This window comes from Xiphophorus hellerii, chromosome 20 (genome assembly GCF_003331165.1).
Source record: "Xiphophorus hellerii strain 12219 chromosome 20, Xiphophorus_hellerii-4.1, whole genome shotgun sequence".
In the NCBI taxonomy this organism is placed as follows: domain Eukaryota; kingdom Metazoa; phylum Chordata; class Actinopteri; order Cyprinodontiformes; family Poeciliidae; genus Xiphophorus; species Xiphophorus hellerii.
In genome coordinates this window covers 8,526,624-8,533,930 of record NC_045691.1, presented here as the reverse complement: position 1 = coordinate 8,533,930, position 7,307 = coordinate 8,526,624, and the positions used below count along the sequence as shown (strand labels likewise).

General features: G+C 37.4%; 1 protein-coding gene across 8 annotated transcripts in view; it reads left to right on the top strand.

Moving 5' to 3' along the window:
* Positions 1 to 109: 109 nt before the first annotated feature.
* The window catches only part of arhgef10la (Rho guanine nucleotide exchange factor (GEF) 10-like a), a 128,121-nt gene continuing 120,923 nt past the window's right edge, over positions 110 to 7,307 (top strand). For 4 of the 8 annotated variants that reach the window (XM_032549487.1, XM_032549493.1, XM_032549492.1 and 1 more), the window contains exon 1: positions 111 to 527. The gene's annotated coding sequence lies outside the window, so the exon portion shown is untranslated. Of the gene's footprint in view, positions 528 to 7,307 lie in introns of all 8 variants that reach the window. The other 4 variants (XM_032549489.1, XM_032549488.1, XM_032549485.1 and 1 more) reach the window with 2 other exon arrangements.

Sequence of the window (7,307 nt, the reverse complement as noted above, 5' to 3'; positions counted from 1 at the left end):
CTCCTTGCTTTTGCGTTCTTATTGGCCAGTTGTATGGCCTTGCTTGTCTCCTATTGGCCAGCAGTGACTGAGATCCCCTTGCCCTTCTTTGTGCTGCTCTGTGGGTAGCAGCAGGGGTCTGCGAAGTGGGAGGAGGGAAACAACTGAAGAAAGGACAGATTGGAACTACATGGGCTAAGGGGCATAGGGTGGGGGGTATGTAAAAAAAATAAGTCTGAGAGGAAAGATTTAGTGTAGAACAGAACCCGACAGGCAAAAGAGGAAGCGGCAGAAAGGGGAGGGAGCTAAGAAGGTTACCTCATCTAGAGCTGCTTGTGCAAACGGTGCCGGGGAGAAGTTGTGGGAAAGTAAACAGCACAGGAGAATTCAAATCTGTGTTCAACCACTCACAGTCCTCAAAGGACACTGTAAAGATGAGTGTGCTGTGGTAACAGCTGACTGTTTATGGGATGTTTTCAGGATTAAAGGGTCACCAGGGAGTGCCTGAAGCTTCTTGGAGGACATAGTCTACTGTTGCTGTCAAGAAGGTGAGATGTGTATTTACTTATTTCCTTGAAACACTGCCTGTTTATGTACCTCATTCTGTCGCTCCTCTAGCTTTCCTTCCTCTGTCAGCTCGTTTAGCATGTTGCAAAGACAGCAGCTTTGTCCAAATGGGGCTATTGATGGAGTGGAGTTGGGGGTGGGTGTGCTGGTTTGTGCCTGTCTGTGTTGCAGCCTGACAGCTATACCGGCAACTGAGAGCACAAGAAAATGTGGAGGAGGAGAGCAGAGGAAGGGAATGGCCGATAAACTGAAGCCCTTTAGCAAAGTACACAACATCATGGACAATTAAACCTTAGGCCTGCCTCAGAGAGCCGGCAGGGATACAGAGCAGGAGGCCTTGTTATGATAGCCACAATTTCTGTGACAGACTCCAGGCAGGATGAGTGAGGGATTTTGAGCTCATCCAAAATCCACACCTATAGCCCGCTGTTTTTCAGCTTCACTACACAGCTCTTCTTGTCCCTCAAGCCATAAAAAGAGATCCTCTGGCCGGGGTCCGGCCTACACCATTCTAGTTTTGACGGTTGCTTCCCGGAGTACAAAAGCCCCTCCCAGGATGGATTTCACGCTGCTGTTCAGTAGAATAAGAGTAGGGGGATTCAGGGAGCAAAGGGGTGAGAGGGAGGGAGCTAAGGGACCTCTGACACAGTCTGTGTTCAGACCAAAGAAATTTGCATTTTGAGGCTAACGCACTGTTCCAGCCTTCTTTTCCGGATGTAAGAAACTCTCAGGACTTTTCTCCCTTAGTTACAGTCCAGGACTCCCAACAAACATCCACAATCCAAGCATATGTAACACATACATGGGTTGTAATTATTACAAATACTTCTGTCACATGACAGCCATGTTCTTTCAATAGATAAAACTTGTTCTCACTGCCATCATTTACAAGGCCTTGATGCCCAACTGCACAATGAGTCATTTGATAGTGGTGACACGCCTTCCACATGTTCAGTGTTGTAATGTACAACAAGCCCATAACAGTCATCTGAGAATGTCTGATCATTTACCTTGTGGAGAGAATTCAAGAATACTTCTTGATGTTTATCTAAAGTAATTTCCTATAAACCTCACACCACTTCATTCAAGCACAAATCACAGTTTTTCCTGTAATCTCTTCAAATAACACAATCCAAGATCCAATCAGATCAAGCACACTGTTACCTATAGTTGTGCTCTGTTAGTTTCCATTCTAGATTTCCACACAATCGGAGGAAGATTTTTTTGTATTGATGCATGAAATCTTCTGAAGATCAACAGCCTTTTTTTCACTGGTATATTTTTATACACATTATCCTGATTTGACTGGGGCTTTAAAAAAAAAACAGTTTACCATATTTTCCATTGACTGGAATATCTAGAAAAATACTTGATTCTCAATGCCAGTTTTGATACCTCAAGATTTTTTGAAGATAGATTGTTCTTTTTATTTAAGAGGGCAAAGAAAATACAACTTAATTACAAGATGATAATATTGTCACTTTATTGATTCAGGCAAAAATAATAAGTGGAAGACTATTCAGCCTTTGTTTAGAAAAGTGTGTAACTTTTCTGATTGGGAAAACAATGGACAACATAGCAATTAATATAACTGTTGATGCCTTTCGTTGAAGTACATACCTCTTGATTCAGTCCTGTAATTATTTTTATTCTATTATAATTGCTTATCTTTAGTCTGCCACTGTGTGCTTTCATTTGTCATTCAGCCTGCCTGTTGATACAAACAAATTTTACTACTAAAGAACAAATAAAAGATGATTCCATACAAAAAAGAAACTAGTAATTATTTCTTGTTTCCAAATGTGATTTATAAATAAATCTGACTGGAAACATGGATCTTGTGCATACAAATATATTGTAAACAAGGATGCGGTCCATGCAAATGTATTCAGCAGCAATCCTGGACAATTTCTGTCTTTCTGGTAATTTTGGCATTTTTATTTGGCAAGTCAACTATTTGGTGATCACCTACAGCAGCAGGATTTGTTCGCGCAGGGCTCCTACTTGTTTCTGCTCAATCTAGTCAGTTTTAGACTGGGTTCACCTTAACCTGCAATCTGTAACCGATTACCTCCAACTCCTTTAAAGTAATGGAGTGAGTTGCACTAGTTTGTTTTGTTGTTTTGCTATTTATCAGCTGTTTGAGCCATAATCTGATTAACATTTGCTTGTATAAATTCATACCACATTAGAATGGAGCTTTGCATGGTGCAAAACTTTGCACATGGGAAGCACAACTCAGGGAAGTTCAGACTAAGAACCTCAGGCTTGTCTTAAAGCTAATATTTAAACAGGTAATAGTTAGATTATATCTTTTGGGAGGTTTACTGCTGAAGATGCAGGAGTTTTACTTACTGTCCTTAGCTGCTATCACATATCAGTTTTATACCATTTCTCTTGCAGCAATAGTGCATTTGCCTGGAAATGATTGGCTTCTCCTTCTTTTTATCACCACATCTGCTAAAGGAAAAATGAAAAACTGGCTGTAACTAAGGTTTTAGGGAGTAAAAATGTGGAATTATTTTGTGCTGACACTATGAATTGTATTTTGTTACCCTAAGCTCAAACGTGTAAAGATAACCCAATACCTAAAATAACATTAAAGGCAGTAACAAAGAGTAGGTATAAAATAACTTCGTCACTGCTCTTAATATTTTTATAGACTCAATATTGTTTTTATTTAGATATATACAAGTCACAACTGTTGCCACTCTGCTCCAAGTCACAGGCCTTCCAGTAAAATTTATTCTGGAGCATAGCCAGGCAGAAACTGGCTAGGAGACCAAATCTACTTCACATGCTAAGCAAGCTGATAAACATATTTCTCATGAGAGAAATCAATAATTTAAGACACACGATATCATCTTTTTTTTCAAAATGATTGTCACTGTATTCCAACATAAAGACAAATGAACACTTATACAGCTGTCAATTTGTTTTCTGTTTTGTTTCAGTTTCTCAGAATTTTATAAAACATAAAAAATATATATATTTAGAATTTTCTAAATAGAACATTCAGATTTTCATCTCTTTTGCACAAGCTTGTATTTTAGCCAAATGACAAAAGTCAGATGAGCTTAGACATATATAGCTGTGTGTCATCACCTGACCAATGAAGTAACCCGTAAAGGAACCCTGAGGAACTCCATGAATGACATTTGTAAAAAGAAAACTTGAAAAGACTTTAATAAGAACATTAATCACTTAAGAACTATTCCCAAAATATCAGTAGTCTCATATAAACTTGCAGAAACGTTTTTGTTCAATATTGTTGAATGATCTGAGACCTTTCTCAGATGCAGTCAGTAGCTCGTTGGTGACCTTTTTATTTAGCTGTGTCTGTATGGTGAAGCTTGAAGTCTCATAATGCTTTTCAAAACCTTTAATCCGGTAAATAAGAACATAACTACTGTTATTTGTATAAATGGGATGTTGATGAAAAGGATGATGGTAAAAATATTAAGATGCAGTCAAGGCCTTTAAACAGTGGTTTAATTACAACTTCCTTAGGGATATAACAGTCTGACAATCAATAAAGGGAATCATCCTTAAGCACTTTGGTTTGTGCAGTATCTAAAATACATGTTAATGGATTTGCTAATATAATAACTGATGTCAGCTCAGACAAACGTGCAGACGAAATACAAGATTTCACCTTAGCATCTTAACCTTTGCATATTGTATTCACGGTAGAATAATTTTTGGAGCTTATCCAACACAAGACTCCAAACATTGGGGAATGATGATACTTTTTCATGCTGAGACTTGAGTTTTGAGAGGTTGAGTTTATAGACTTGTTGAGAGAGTAATTCTAGTTGTTTTTTTTTATTATTATGGACATATTTAAGATGAATTATTGTTTGACTGCTAGTTTAACAAAATGCCATTTAAAATGTAGATACAAAACAGGAATAATACTATTAATAAATCCATAAATCTTGACATCTAAAATCTGTTTTAGATTTAGAACCTCCTTATATACATTTTATTTTTACAAGAAAATTTAAGGATCCTGCACCACAATTGTTTTTTTTTTATATTTTCTTTTACTTTCAGCATTTTGTGCATTCCATGATAAATAAGATAACTTGGTTGATAGAGGTGTGTTCTTGTCTCTGTTCAGTATGTGAACAGTACAACACAAAATCAAGTTCAGTTCACTGTTGTGAGATGAGAACAATGGCAGATAGGAGGTAGAGGTTATTCTCACTGTGTCCTTGATTAATGGGATTTCTTCAGCATCACACTGCTGTTGTGGACTGACGCTACTCTCCTCAGCAGAGGGCAAATTAAGGCCAAACTGACTCCCGAATGCATAACATATTCTTGCATGTCTTGAAAGTTGTCAAAATGAAAGTAAACCTGAGAAAAAATAAGAATAAAGGGTCTCTAAGGCATGTCAATAACCCCATCACGCAGTGTGTGCAGATCATTATGGCATTTAAAATGTCAGCTGGCAACCTGAAATTTAATTAATGTTAAGCATAAAATAACTGTACCATATGTAAGATCTATCCAATAGAGTTATAGATCTTTGTGTTCAAAAAAATTATTGCTAGGGTAGCTTTGTGTTGAAACAAATCCATGAAATCCACAAATGCCTGTGAACAGCCTCCCACTTAGATTGTCATGCTTTTTGACAGCGAAAAAAAGACATATTCCATCTGTTCTCAAGTAGCTGTTTGCAGTTTGTAAATTGGCCAAATAACATCAGAATCTCTTGATAGGAAGTCTGCAGGGATGCTGAAGAAGGAAGTAGAGCTCGAGGCAGAATTGCTTCTTCCTGGTACATTTTGTTGTCAGTGGTCTGTCATAGAGTGTTTGTGTGCCACTTTCTCAAAAGGAAAACCTTAAAGTGTTTCTGCTTGCAGTAACTTTCTGTTAGGTTTTGCAATGCTGTTTTTTTTAGTCATCACCAGCTGCTGTTGTCTGCTGTTGTCTATCCATATACCCGTCTGTTTCATACCAGTCCTTCTTGGAAATGTTTTCTATTGGTTAAACATTCTTTGTGAAACTGTTGCAAGAGCTACAAAAGAGCACAACAAATTTGCAAATCATTCGGGGCTTCAAATACAACTTACTTCTTATAAGTTGCTTGTGTTGTAAAGTTTATAATGAAAAAAAAAAAAGATTTCCTAGGATTGCTACTTGTTAAAATGGAGTTGTATATAACAGGGAGCTGAGAAGGACTTGGGCAACATAAATCAGCTGCCAAGTCACTGAACAGATGCACCACTGTTATCAAAGGCTGGATGGAAAGAAGGTGGAGGAGTACCAAGTACTTTTGTATGCAAATCAGAGAAATATCTTACAGAAAGCAAGATGGTATTGAATTACACTGTATGCGAATGTCCCAGAGGGCCATACATTACCCATGTAAATAGAAACAATATCTATCTATACCAATGCATATATTTGACATCTCACCACTCATTACTGAAAACACATTGAGAGAGTTTTCTTTGTTCTATGTAGGTCAGAGACAGGGTGTGTATGACTAGTTTCATCTCTATTCTGTGATGTGTCTTATTTTCCCTATAAGAATAGCTTTCACACAGCTCCACTCTTGGGGCTCTTTATTTTTCTAAGCAGCAATCTTTTTGATGTACTGTCCAAATACCTATACGCTTAAAAGAAAGGGGGAAAAAAAGCCATCGAAGATACCTGACGTTTTAACTCACCGGAAGCAAAACTTTAAGGTTGCAGATTTCTATTAGCCGGTAGAACTTTAATTCAAGATACCAGCTTTTTACACCCCCGAGATTGTCCGTTTGTTTTGCTCACTCCATCTCACTCAAGTGCACATTTGAGAATGGTTGCTCAGTCAGCATAGCTTTAATCTGAGGATAGTAGCTTTGAATTGAATTAAACTTTGCATTGCTGGTTTTTGAATAAAAATGTAAGACTTTTTCCAACTAAAAGTTACTTTCTGCATTAGCCATGACACAGGTCACTCAATGACCACCCAAAATGACCTGTTGCTAATCTGTGCTGCTCTGATAAATGCGGAAACAATGAATTCTGAGAACAGAAGAGAAGTTTTCCAGCCACAAAAGGATCATTGTTATTTTGACCAGTGAGTGGGATAAACAACATAGCTTTGTTTGTGGTGCAGAAGAAGAAAAATGGTCCAAAGGCTGTAGTGGTCTCCTGGAGTTGTACACAAATGAGTGATTTTTGAATGAATTGCTCATCTTAAAAATGCTAAATAATTAATGCCACCTCCACCCTGAAAACAAACAAAAGGCATTAAAAGTGGTTTTTAAAGTGGTGTGGTGCAGTTTATTAAACTGGATTTTCAGATTTTCAGTTACGATCCTGGCTTCAAGCAACTGGGTTAGGGAAAACTTGTTTTGCTGATAAAACCCAGTACATCTGAATCAGTGTTGCCTCTGTTCATCCCTCAGGGTCTAAGTTTATACTAGTAGCAGCATGTTAGGACTGAGAAAAGAGAACTGAAAAAGAATATGCAAAATATGAAATAGTGGAAAATTGTAAAATGCCCCCACAAAAGAATCACTAAGTGTATAGACTTTGGTCGAGAACCTCACTTGTTAATGCAGTATCCCCTGTTGTTTTTTCCCCAAACAAGAATTCCTTTTTCTATTTACTTTCAAATATTGCATATTACAATCATAAAATTTTTGAGGTTTTTTTTCTTTCAGAGAATCAGAAGCACAACAAATTAACATTAGATATTAACTTTCAAATTGTCTCCAAATAGATATCCTAAAATAAGTGTGTAGAGAAAACAAAAAATG